General features: G+C 45.7%; 1 protein-coding gene across 2 annotated transcripts in view; it reads left to right on the top strand.

Annotated features, from left to right (window-relative positions):
- Window positions 1-13,930, top strand: part of BEND5 (BEN domain containing 5) — a 1,404,194-nt gene that overhangs the window by 902,248 nt on the left and 488,016 nt on the right. The gene's annotated exons all lie outside the window — the stretch shown is intronic.

Below are 13,930 nucleotides of genomic sequence, written 5' to 3' on the forward strand. Positions count from 1 at the left end.
TTCCCCTTCAAGTTAGTCCCCCAGGGGATCCTGGCCATCCGTTCCCTGAGGGAGTCCAAGTCTGCTTTCCTGAAGTCCAGGGTCCGTATCGTGCTGCTTACCTTTCTTCCCTGTGTCAGGATCCTGAACTCAACCAACTCATGGTCACTGCCTCCCAGATTCCCGTCCACTTTTGCTTCCCCCACTAATTCTACCCGGTTTGTGAGCAGCAGGTCAAGAAAAGCGCCCCCCCTAGTTGGCTCCTCTAGCACTTGCGCCAGGAAATTGTCCCCTACGCTTTCCAAAAACTTCCTGGATTGTCTATGCACCGCTGTATTGCTCTCCCAGCAGATATCAGGAAAATTAAAGTCACCCATGAGAATCAGGGCATGCGATCCAGTAGCTTCCGTGAGCTGCCGGAAGAAAGCCTCATCTACCTCATCCCCCTGGTCCGGTGGTCTATAGCAGACTCCCACCACTACATCACTCTTGTTGCACACACTTCTAAACTTAATCCAGAGACACTCAGGTTTTTCTGCAGTTTCGTACCGGAGCTCTGAGCAGTCATACTGCTCCCTTACATACAGTGCAACTCCCCCACCTTTTCTGCCCTGCCTGTCCTTCCTGAACAGTTTATACCCATCCATGACAGTACTCCAGTCATGTGAGTTATCCCACCAAGTCTCTGTTATTCCGATCACGTCATAGTTCTTTGACATCACCAGGACCTCCAGTTCTCCCTGCTTGTTTCCAAGGCTTTGTGCATTTGTATATAAGCACTTGAGATAACCTGTTGATCGCCCCTCATTCCCAGTATGAGGCAGGAGCCCTCCCCTCACAGACATTCCTGCCTGTGCTTCCTCCCGGTATCCTGCTTTCCCACTTACCTCAGGGCTTTGGTCTCCTTCCCCTGGTGAACCTAGTTTAAAGCCCTCCTCACTAGGTTAGCCAGCCTGCTCGCGAAGATGCTCTTCCCTCTCTTCGTTAAGTGGAGCCCGTCTCTGCCTAGCACTCCTTCTTGGAACACCATCCCATGGTCGAAGAATCCAAAGCCTTCTCTCCGACACCACCTGCGTAGCCATTCGTTGACTTCCACGATTCGACGCTCCCTACCTAGGCCTTTTCCTTCCACGGGGAGGATGGACGAGAACACCACTTGCGCCTCCAACTCCTTTATCCTTCTTCCTAGAGCCACATAGTCCGCAGTGATCCGCTCAAGGTCATTCTTGGCAGTATCATTGGTGCCCACGTGGAGAAGCAGGAAGGGGTAGCGATCCGAGGGCTTGATGAGTCTCGGCAGTCTCTCCGTCACATCGCGAATCTTAGCCCCCGGCAAGCAGCAGACTTCTCGGTTTTCCCGGTCAGGGCGGCAGATAGATGACTCAGTCCCCCGGAGGAGAGAGTCCCCGACCACCACCACCCGCCTTCTCCTCTTGGGAGTGGTGGTCGTGGAACTCCCAACCTCAGGACAGCGCATCTCATGCCTTCCAACCAGCGGAGTCTCCTTCTGCTTTCTCGCCCCAGACATATCATCTGGTCCACTCTCCGCAACGATACCTGTGGAGAGAATCCTGCCTCCTCTCATCACGCTGCCGCCACCTTTGAGCTTCAGCCCTGTCTTCAGCCCGCCACTTACTCTCTTCAGCCCGCCACTTACTCTCTTCAGCCCTCCACCTCTCCTCCCGGTCATTTTGTGCTTTCCTGCACTCTGACATTATTTGCCTCCACGCATTCGTCTGTGCTCTGTCAGTGTGGGAGGACAGTATGAGCTCGGAGAACATTTCATCGCGAGTGCATTTTTTTTTCTTTCTAAGCTTCACTAGCCTCTGGGAAGGAGAAGATCCTGTGATCATTGAAACACATGCAGCTGGTGGAGAAAAAAAAAGGGACAGCGGTATTTAAAAAGACACATTTTATAAAACAGTCGCTACACTCTTTCAGGGTAAACCTTGCTGTTAACATTACATACATAGCACATGCGCTTTCGTTACAAGGTCGCATTTTGCCTCCTCCCACCGCGTGAACGGATTTTGGTTGAATGCCAGCAAACATACACTGCAATGCTTTGTTCTACAGTGATTCCCCAGTACGTGTTGCTGGCCTGGAGTGGTAAAGTGTCCTACCATGAAGGACGAAATAAGGCTGCCCTCCCCAGAAACCTTTTGCAAAGGCAGAACCGCAAATGCCAGGGCAAAGTAATCCTTTCACATGCTTGCTTTTAAACCATGTACAGCATTTTAAAAGGTACACTCACCAGAGGTCCCTTCTCCGCCTGCTGAGTCCAGGAGGCAGCCTTGGGTGGGTTCGGGGGGTACTGGCTCCAGGTCTAGGGTGAGAAACAGTTCCTGGCTGTCGGGAAAACCGGTTTCTCCGCTTGCTTGCTGTGACCTATCTACAACCTCCTCCTCCTCATCTTCTTCGTCCCCAAAACCTACTTCCGTATTGCCTCCATCTCCATTGAAGGAGTCAAACAACACGGCTGGGGTAGTGGTGGCTGAACCCCCTAAAATGGCATGCAGCTCATCATAGAAGCGGCATGTTTGGGGCTCTGACCCAGAGCGGCTGTTCGCCTCTCTGGTTTTCTGGTAGGCTTGCCTCAGCTCCTTCAGTTTCACGCGGCACTGCTTCGGGTCCCTGTTATGGCCTCTGTCCTTCATGCCCTGGGAGATTTTCAGAAAGGTTTTGGCATTTCGAAAACTGGAACGGAGTTCTGATAGCACGGATTCCTCTCCCCAAACAGCGATCAGATTCCGTACCTCCCGTTCGGTCCATGCTGGAGCTCTTTTGCGATTCTGGGACTCCATCATGGTCACCTGTGCTGATGAGCTCTGCATGGTCACCTGCAGCTTGCCACGCTGGCCAAACAGGAAATGAGATTCAAAAGTTCGCGGTTCTTTTCCTGTCTACCTGGCCAGTGCATCTGAGTTGAGAGCGCTGTCCAGAGCGGTCAGAATGGAGCACTCTGGGATAGCTCCCGGAGGCCAATACCATCGAATTGTGTCCACAGTACCCCAAATTCGAGCCGGCAACGTCGATTTAAGCGCTAATCCACTTGTCAGGGGTGGAGTAAGGAAATCGATTTTAAGAGCCCTTTAAGTCGAAATAAAGGGCTTCATTGTGTGGACGGGTGCAGGTTTAAATCGATTTAACGCTGCTAAATTCGACCTAAAGTCCTAGTGTAGACCAGGGCTTAGTTGTCCTTCTGTTACCCTGGAAAGAGACAGAACTGGAAAGAGGTTACATGGCTGAAGGGCTGGGTTATGGAAGATGTAGCCATAGACAGGCTGCTGGAGGGCCAGAGAAGTGGTGAACATGTTGAGATGAAGACCCCTGCAATGCCCTGCTCTGATGCCAGAGGGTGGTACAATGGTGAGTGTCACTGCTTACAGACCCACTGTGCACTTTCATATATTCTTGGCTGATGCCATTCAGTTTTAGTGAAATTAGAGGTCAAAGATAATGTAAGAAAGAAATGTAGATTAAGAACTTTTCTATGCCCTGGTCTCAATGTGTCCAGGACCAGGCCCTGGTCCTGACTGGGCCCTCTGGGTGATATCAATATTAAATAATATATCCACGCTTGATGCTCAAGCAAATGCATGTTGGTGACTGACACATGAGAAACATTGTTTTTGAGTTCATCCTTGTGGGAAAATTTCTTGAGTTTGCATTTTGAATGGTGGCTATATTTACAGATCAAATATTGCTACATAGACACTGAGTATTTCTGCTCACTGAGTATATTGGCATATTTCTAGTTCTGGTTTGCTTGTGCCAATGTAAACTCTTACAAGCAAGTCTTGTTTCCTGTGTGGTGCTAGATTTCATTGTAAACATCCCCTCCCCGTTCCTCCTCTATTCCCCATCCTCCACCTGCAAACAAACCCAACAGGATTATTTCTTTCAGAGCGGTAGCCGTGTTAGTCTGTATTCGCAAAAAGAAAAGGAGTACTTGTGGCACCTTAGAGACTAACCAATTTATTTGAGCATAAGCTTTCGTGGGCTAAAGCCCATTTCATCAGATGCATGCAGTGGAAGATACAGCAGGAAGATATATACACACACACACACACACACACACACACAGAGAACATGAAAAAATGGGGGTTGCCATACCAACTCTAACAAGAGTAATCGATTAAGGTGGGCTGTTATCAGCAGGAGGAAAAAAAACTTTTGTAATGATAATCAGGATGGCCCATTTCAAACAGTTGACAAGAAGGTGTGAGTAACAGTAGGGGGGAAAGAAAAGGAGGACTTGTGGCACCTTAGAGACTAACCAATTTATTTGAGCATAAGCTTTCGTGAGCTACAGCTCACTTGATCCGATGAATGCATCCAATGAAGTGAGCTGTAGCTCACGAAAGCTTATGCTCAAATAAATTGGTTAGTCTCTAAGGTGCCACAAGTACTCCTTTTCTTTTTGCGAATACAGACTAACACGGCTGTTACTCTGAAACCTGTCATTAAGTAGGGGGAAAATGAGCATGGGGAAATAGTTTTTAGTTTGTGTAATGACTCATCTGCTCCCAGTCTTTATTCAAGCCTAATTTAATGGTGTCCAGTTTGCAAATTAATTCCAGTTCTGCAGTTTCTCATTGGAGTCTGTTTTTGACGTTTTTTTTGTTGAATAATTGCGACTTTTAGGTCTGTAATTGAGTGACTAGGGAGGTTGAAGTGTTCTCCGACTGGTTTTTGAATGTTATAATTCTTGATGTCTGATTTGTGTCCATTTATTCTTTTGCGTAGAGACTGTCCGGTTTGGCCAATGTACATGGCAGAGGGGCATTGCTGGCACATGATGGCATATATCACATTGGTAGATGTGCAGGTGAATGAGCCTCTGATGGTGTGGCTGATGTGATTCAGTCCTATGATGGTGTCTCTTGAATAGATATGTGGACAGAGTTGGCAATGGGCTTTGTTGCAAGGGTAAGTTCTTGGGTTAGTGTTTTTGGTGTGTGATTGCTGGAGTCTGATCATTTTGAACTTTCCCAGGCAGAAAAGTGGAACAGATTAAGGTAGCCCAGCTGGGTCAAGTTGTGCCTGTTTGATCGATAAATGATTGTTAGCTTTCAGAAGGCATGCTGCACTGGCAAGGGGCTTTCACAGCAAAGGCTGAAAAATGATTTTCATTGTAACAAAGGGAAGTCTGTGTTAATCAAGGGGTGTCTTGGTTTTGCATTTGAAGCAATGTAGTTATATACAGTGGATATATTGCACACTGGTATAAGAGCTTTAATTTTGTCTGTCTGGTTAGTTTTGCCCTGCCTGAGCTGACCCTGGATAATATGACATTTGGATGAAATTCAGAATAGAGCGTTATCAGTTATGCAGCTGAACCTGGCCCAAAGGTCTAAAGATGGAAAGTGATGTGTTGTGGGGTTCTCTCCCCCACCCCCAATTTGATATTACCTTTTGTATTTGTCTAGGTTTCCATGGTATCCAATACTGGTGACTTGAAACAACCAGTATCCATTCCTTTCTCTTCTCTCATTTGTTTTTAAAAAGTGTAGTTCTTATGAATGAATTCTCTGAGAAGTTTTAATTCTCCGGTTTAACTTGAAAAGGATCTTGAGGAAGTGTAAAATTGTCAGTTGTTTGTAGCTAAGCAGTGTACCTCAGGAGGGCTGGTCAACTGTAGTTTCTCACAGGTGTCAAAAATTAGTACTGGACTTAGAGCTGAACAAAGAGTGAGAAATATTTTTTCTTAGCTGCTTTTGTGAATTCTGAGCCTTTTGATCTTGCCACAGTGACAGCCTTTTTTTTTGTTTGCTTTCTCACAAGCATTTGTGAGATTTGATAAATCAAGCAAGTTGCAGGCTCAGTATCCGTCTCAGCTGAGGACCTGGGGACAAATATATTATCACTTCCTTTTCATTATCCCTTCTGTAAAAATAATAACCCAGGAATGATACTTGGTATCTATCTAGCACTTTTCACCCATAGCTCTCAAAGGCTTTGTTGGGGTTTTTGTTTTGTTTTTCCCCCATCCTCCAAAGATGGATAAGCATTGTTATCCCCATTTTGCAGACCGAGAAAGTGAGGTGTAGTGTGGCTAAGTGATTTGCCAATCTCACAGAGTCAGTTAGTGACCGAGCAGTTAACCCAAGTTTTCAGACTCCCAGTGGATAGTACTGCCTTCCATGTGCAAGAATTCTGAGCTGAGTTTGCTCTCCGTGCTTGATTGTGATGTGTGTATGGTAATCTGAGGGGAGAGCATATCTTTCTAAAAGATATCCAGTCTTGTACAGACAGGATGGTAGCTCTAACAAGCCCAGTACCTAATAATGCTCTGAGCTACAGACACCTCTGCTTTCCCCTTCTGATGTCTTGCTGCTTTGCCATAAATTGTGGACAGATGCCCACTAGGTGCTAAATTGAGACCACCAAACTTGCTTTAGTTGTGACTGAAACCAGATATTAATTTAAGTCTCTTTCTGAGAGAGGCTGATCCATTGACTCGCTCTATCCTCTTTTACTTGAAATAACCTGTTTAAAGCGCATTCTTGCTTTTAGTAGTAGAAATTAAAAGAAGCTCGTTTAGGCCCCAGATGTAGATGTTTAACAAATATCCTATCCCCAAAATTTACTGCTAGAAATCCTATGACTTTTTTAATTTAGAAAAACTTCCTTTACAGCAGTTTTTTGAGTTACATGATATATTTCCCTGCTGCTTTAGAAACTCACTCTAATACAGAGATGCTGTGTATTATGTGACCAGAGTCTGAAACTGACCAGTCTAATTTCACTGCCCAGCTGGGAGAAGTGCAAAATTGAATAAAAACAGTATGAATGGTGAAAATGAGAGTTCAGAGAGAAGGGTAGCATTGTCTAGTGTAGGAAACTAGGAGCTCCTTCTTGACAGATCTGGGATTAGAATTGACTCATTTAGTGACCTGGGCATGTCACAACCTCTGTGTGATTTTCTCCATGAATACATTGGAGACAAATACTCTTTCTACCTCCTAGGGTATTGAGGATGAATGAATATTTGTACACCACTTTGAAGGTGAAAGGCTCTATATAAATGCAGAGTATTATTATTTTAAGAACATAAGAACGTCCATAGTGGGTCACACCAAAGGTCCATCAAGCCCAGTATTGTGTCCTCTGTCAGTGGCCAATGGCAGGTGTCCCAAAGGGAATGAACAGACAGGTTATCATCAAGTGATCCATGCTCTATCACACAATCCCAGCTTCTGGCAAACAGAGGTTAGGGACACCATTCCTGCCCTTCCTGGCTAATAGGTCGATCAATAGATAGCCCCCATCTTCCTTTTGAACCTGTTGTAGTATTGGCCTTCACAACACCCTCTGGCAAGGAGTTCCAGAGGTTGACAGTGCGTTGTGTGAAAAAATACTTTCTTGATTGTTTTAAACCTGCTACCTATTAATTTCATTTGGTGGCCCCTTGTTCTTGTATTATGAGGAGTAAATAACACTTTCTTATTTACTTTCTCCACACCATTCATGATTTCATAGATCTCCATCATATCCCCCCGCTTAGTCACCTCTTTTCCAAGCTGAAAAGTCTCAGTCTTATTAATCAGAAGCTTGCCCCTTTTAGCTAAGTGGAAGGTAAAGTTTCTGGGGTACCTTTTTTTTTTTTAAAGAGGTGAATAGAATTCCCAGGGTCCTAGTCAACACTGTCACTCTCAGTATAACTGGTTCTGATGTCCAGGGCTCAGCATGTGAGCTATTTATCACAAGAGAACCACAAAGAAAAGCTGAGCATGCAAAATCTATTCCACAGGAGTTCTCATGCCGTGCTTATCATCGTAGTAGTTGAGCACCTTCCAGTTATGTATGCATTAAGCAATGTGACTGACATTTGTCATGTGTGGTTTGTTGGCTCTCTCTCATCCTCTCCCCAGAAGAAGAATGGAGCGTTTTTTGATTGATTTTTTTTTTATTATTATTTGCACTGCATAGCACCTTGGCACCCCAGTCATGGGCCGGGACCCCATTGTGCTAGGTGCTGTACAAACACAGAACAAAATGACAGCCCCTGCCCCAAAGAGCTCCCAATGTAAATATAAGATGAGAGACAACAGATAGGCGCAGCCAGACGCACGGGGAAGTACAATCAGACTACTGGTCATATGACTAGCCAGTGGTCTCAGCACACCAGCAGCCTAACCATTGTTACGATTTTTGTAAGCACTATAACAAAGAGTTTTGAGCAGAGTTTTGAAGGAGGCTTATAGGTGACTTTGTGGCCCAAGCGTGAAGGGCAGCATGGGAGAAGGCATGAAGGTGCTTGTTTGAAAATTTAACAAGTGGGGATGGAGACTGGTCTCACTGGCTGATTGAAGGTGAGCATGAGCAGCGTGACAGTGAATGAGAAATGATACGTAGGGTGAGGATAGGTCATGGAGGCCCTGGAGCCAGCGGCGGGATGCAAAGAGAGGGGGTGACATGGCTGAAGTGTCAGGCTAGAACAATGATCACAGCAGCAACATCCTGAATGGATACAAGTGGGATGAGTCTGCATTTGTTAAGGCTGGAGAAAATGATGTTGCAGTGATCTACATGTGGGATGGTGAGAGCTGGACAAAAGGTTTCGGTTTGTGGGAGGATAAGAGAGGCTGTACCTTAGGGCAATTATGCAGAAAGAATTGGCAAGATTTAGACACATCTTCAATGTGAGGACCTACAGAGAGGTCTGAGTCAAAGATGATGCCCAGGTAATAGGCGTGAGTGAAAGGCAGGATGGTGGTGTTGTCCACAGTAATTGAGAGAGGTGGCGAGGAGGACTTGCAGGGGAAAGACTAAGAACTCTTTTATAGCCAAATTGAGCTTGAGCTGGATGTCAGAGACAAACAGAGATTTTTACTTTGGACAGGAGACAGATCTGGAGTAAATAGGTAGATCTGTGAGTTGTCAGCACATAGATATGTTAGTTGAATTTGTTTGTGGATGAGATGACCCAGAGATAAGGTGCAGAGGGAGAAGACAACAGGACCAAGAATGGAGCTCTGTGTTTGGAGAGGGTGTATTTTTTTTTCTGGGTGTGTGTGATTGTTTTAATGTACATTGCTTCTGTGTGTTTACATAAGCTAAGGCAGGTCAAAGAAAAGTCCCTTGTACTTAGAGCAGAAGGTGATGCGGTTTGGGGTGGTCCTTAGTTCTTGTCGGAGTTCATTCCAGTCTTTCACCTGCCCTGAAAAAGTTCTATCTCCCACACAGGGGCTGCCCTTACTGTAGAGAGTTCCATTGTGTCAGAGGACTGAAGTTGTTGACAATGGTCTTTATCCTGGAGCTTTGGGTAATCTTTTTGGGATTCTGGGCCCGGATAATTGAGCACTGTAAAGATAAGGACTAAGATCTTGAATTTCACTCGGTATTCGGTATTTGAAGGGGAGGCAGTGTAGCAAGCTGAGGATGGGTCTGATGTGCTTGTGGTATCCCGTGGTGGTGAGGAGACTTGCTGCAGTGTTTTGTACTAGCTGGAATTTCATACATTCTGAAGTCTTCATCCCAGGAACGTTGCATTGCTGTAATCCAGACAAGAGGTGACAAAGGCACGTATAATGGAGGCCAGGATGCAACGGAATCTCCTTGCCACCTGGAGAAGGCATTACTTGTGAATGCTGCTATATGAGAGCTTAGTGTCAGCAAGGAATAAAATAAAAGACTAAGGAACAAGAATCACTCCTGTAAACGTAAGTGAGCCAATCTGGATAAAATAAGAGCTAAAAGGAATTTTTGCACCAAAGTGAAACCAAACCCAGGTGAAAACATTTCTGGGGTTGGGATAAGTCCAATTTTTTAAAATCATTTGTTTCATTACTGTACATCATTTCTTCCCTCCTTCAAGGCCCTTCATAACTCTGCTCCTCCCTGTTTGCTCACTCTAGTCTGTTGATCTCAGCTCACCTGTCAGCATCTCTCGCAAACATCTGTGCAACTGAGTTTCCGCATGGTCTGTTAAGGATGGAAACATCCTCCTGAGACTGACCAATAAGGCCACTACTGTCTAACTCTTTTTAAACCTCTCCTCAAGCCCTACTTCTGCCACAATGACTACAAGAAATTATCCAATTAATGGCTTTGGGAGGAAGAGGGTAGTTGAGAATATCTGGTTCTTTATTTGACATATATTTTTATTTGACACATATGACCTATTTTATTATGTCAAAGTAAATTTAAAAAATGCAAATATATATTTCCCCCACCTCCCCACCCTTCATATGCCACTTGGTAGAATCCTGCGTGGGACAATTTTTAATCCCGCTCCCATCCCACTCCACAATACCCACTCCCACCTGCTCTTCCTATTATGGCAGTGGGTTCTGAGGGACCCACAGGACTCGGGTCCCGCTGCAGGGCTCTAGCACTCAGCTTCTTAGATTGTAATGGTTTTGGGACACATCCCATGTCTTTGTGTATTTGTTTATACAGCACCTAGCACAATGGAGCCTCAATTCTGATTTATGATACAAATAATATAGGAGAAACACCTTTTCAAAATGCTTCTTTCTTCCTACTTCTGTCTTGTCTAGGTTCTCCATTAGCCAGCTGCACTTCATCCAGGTGCAGATTTTGGCTCATCTCTGGAAGAGCTAAGAGACAGTGCTCTGTCATCTGTGTACTTTTTGGCACCTCAGTGTCTGATGTTTCACTTTCTCTTCCATGACTTCATCTGGATCTCAAATTATATTGGGGAAAGGACTGAGCTCTGGGGGAATCTGCAGTTGAGAGCTCGGCAGGTAGAGGAACAGTTGTTCATAACAGCCCTCCGAGAGAGAGGACCCACGCCATTTCAGGGTATTTCTGTTCATCCCTGCAGCTTCTTGTAGGCAGGACAGGAGTATCAGGTGATCAGTGATATCAAATGTTGCAGGATGAACATGGACGTACTTCCTTTGTCTGTGGGCAGGAGGCACTCTGTGTACACGGTTTCATTAATCTTACAGATTTCCAGCAATCTGTATGTTAAACACTTGAAATAAAATAAGTATAGCTTATTTTGTATAGCAATGCTGCAGGCTGACTATCAGTCTGTCCTGAGCCACACCATTATAGAGGTAAATTGCTAAATACACTAGATTTGTTGTGACACCGTTCTGCTGGGTGTGCTGATGAAGGTTCCATTGCAAGCGTGCTTCTTCGGGAACTCGGATAACATGGATGTAGAAAACTGCTGTACAGATTTCAGGGTCAAAACCTTTGGTATGGTGATATTAATAGATTTGTTCTGGGCCCTATGTGACCCAGTTGGGCCCTGTAAACATTGCTGGTTTGGGTCTGCATCTTTGATAGGCCTCCCATCCATTGAGCTCCATGTTGTCATAAGAATAGTCAGTCTTCTATCTTGTTCTGTAACACAGCCAGCCCATTGCTATTTTTGTCTTTTTTAAAATCTTCCAAATGCCCTCCACTTTGGCCTGTTTGTCCATGTCTGTCTGTTCCCCTGCCTGTGCTTGGTGGTATCACATGGATACTTCTTCCCTGGCCCTGCTGTCAACCTTAAGCATCTGCTCCATCTTCTTGGTGAGTGCTCATTCTCTGCTTAATATTTCATAGCGGACAATTTACAGATACTTTGCCAAAGTTCTTTTATAAGGCAAAAAGCTTGTAATATTGTAGGAAAACTGAAATTAAAGGGGAAAGTAACTTTCTGTTACTGAACGTCTTACTAGTGCTGCACAATAGAACTATTTAGACCTGAGTATAACAATGACATCATATTGTCATCAGGAGAGGCTGTGACTAAGATGTGAAATCCCTGTTCTACACACGTTTGTGTCATCTGTTGAAGATATGCATCTGTGTAAATAAACCTTGGTGCTAATCAGAAGATCTGAATCTGTTTATCATTTCCATTCTTGCTCTCCTTATCAGTGTTCTATGTGCTTCTGTCCCTGGCTGGTTCATCTTTTTGCGTCAGCTGTCTGCTTTGGGGAGCATGAAGAAGGGGGTGAGGTGGAGTTCTGTGCATTGCAGGATGGTAGCCTTCTGGAAGGTTGAGAAGAGGAATGTTGTGTTCAGAGCAGTTTGCAATCCCATCCCTGGGTCGGCTTCGTTGTTAGAATGCCAGTCTGTAGTGTGCTATGGCTGTATAGGATGACTGCTGGCTACATCTTGCAGAGGTCAGCATTGTGTAGTGATCTGAAACACCAAACATCATTCATCCCTACAGACTTTTTATTTTTTTATGGTATTTCAATTGAAGAATAACTTCAGTTTCAGAATGTTTTCTGTATTTTCATGTTTTGCTTGCCAACTGTAGCCTTTTATTTTATTTAAGGTGAATTTGGTAATATGGTACTACGCCACAATGGGTTCGGCTCTGGTGGCTACAGTTTCAAGCTTAACAGAGTGAAAGTCATCTCTGCTACTTGCTTCAGATTTAGTCTCTAAGAACACACAAAGACCAAGGGTATGTCTACACTACGGAATAAGGTCGAATTTATAGAAGTCGGTTTTTTAGAAATCGGTTTTATATATTCGAGTGTGTGTGTCCCCACAGAAAATGCTCTAAGTGCATTAAGTGCATTAACTCGGCGGAGCACTTCCACAGTACCGAGGCTAGAGTCGACTTCCGGAGCGTTGCACTGTGGGTAGCTATCCCACAGTTCCCGCAGTCTCCGCTGCCCATTGGAATTCTGGGTTGAGATCCCAATGCCTGATGGGGCTAAAACATTGTCGCGGGTGGTTCTGGGTACATATCGTCAGGCCCCCGTTCCCTCCCTCCCTCCGTGAAAGCAAGGGCAGACAATCGTTTCGTGCCTTTTTTCCTGAGTTACCTGTGCAGACGCCATACCACGGCAAGCATGGAGCCCGCTCAGGTAACCGTCACCCTATGTCTCCTGGGTGCTGGCAGACGCGGTACGGCATTGCTACACAGTAGCAGCAACCCCTTGCCTTGTGGTAGCAGACGGTACAGTACGACTGGTAGCCGTCATCGTCATGTCCGAGGTGCTCCTGGCCACGTCGGCTGGGAGCGCCTGGGCAGACATGGGCGCAGGGACTAAATTTGGAGTGACTTGAGCAGGTCATTCTCTTTAGTCCTGCAGTCAGTCCTATTGAACCGTCTTATGGTGAGTGGGCAGGCGATACGGACTGCTAGCAGTCGTACTGTACCATCTTCTGCCGAGCAGCCATGAGATGTGGATGGCATGCAGTCCTTCTGCACCGTCTGCTGCCAGCCAAAGATGTAAAAGATAGATGGAGAGGGTCAAAACAAGAAATAGACCAGATTTGTTTTGTACTCATTTGCCTCCTCCCCTCCCCTGTCTAGGGGACTCATTCCTCTAGGTCACACTGCAGTCACTCACAGAGAAGGTGCAGCGAGGTAAATCTAGCCATGTATCAATCAGAGGCCAGGCTAACCTTCTTGTTCCAATAAGAATGATAACTTAGGTGCACCATTTCTTATTGGAACCCTCCGTGAAGTCCTGCCTGAAATACTCCTTGATGTAAAGACACCCCCTTTGTTGATTTTAGCTCCCTGAAGCCAACCCTGTAAGCCGTGTTGTCAGTCGCCCCTCCCTCTGTCAGAGCAACGGCAGACAATCGTTCCGCGCCTTTTTTCTGTGCGGACGCCATACCAAGGCAAGCATGGAGGCCGCTCAGCTCACTTTGGCAATTAGGAGCACATTAAACACCACACGCATTATCCAGCAGTATATGCAGCACCAGAACCTGGCAAAGTGATACCGGGCGAGGAGGCGACGTCAGCGCGGTCACGTGAGTGATCAGGACATGGACACAGATTTCTCTGAAAGCATGGGCCCTGCCAATGCATGCATCATGGTGCTAATGGGGCAGGTTCATGCTGTGGAACGCCGATTCTGGGCTCGGGAAACAAGCACAGACTGGTGGGACCGCATAGTGTTGCAGGTCTGGGACGATTCCCAGTGGCTGCGAAACTTTCGCATGCGTAAGGGCACTTTCATGGAACTTTGTGACTTGCTTTCCCCTGCCCTGAGGCGCATGAATA

This window comes from Caretta caretta, chromosome 8 (assembly GCF_965140235.1).
Source record: "Caretta caretta isolate rCarCar2 chromosome 8, rCarCar1.hap1, whole genome shotgun sequence".
Lineage (NCBI taxonomy): Eukaryota > Metazoa > Chordata > Testudines > Cheloniidae > Caretta > Caretta caretta.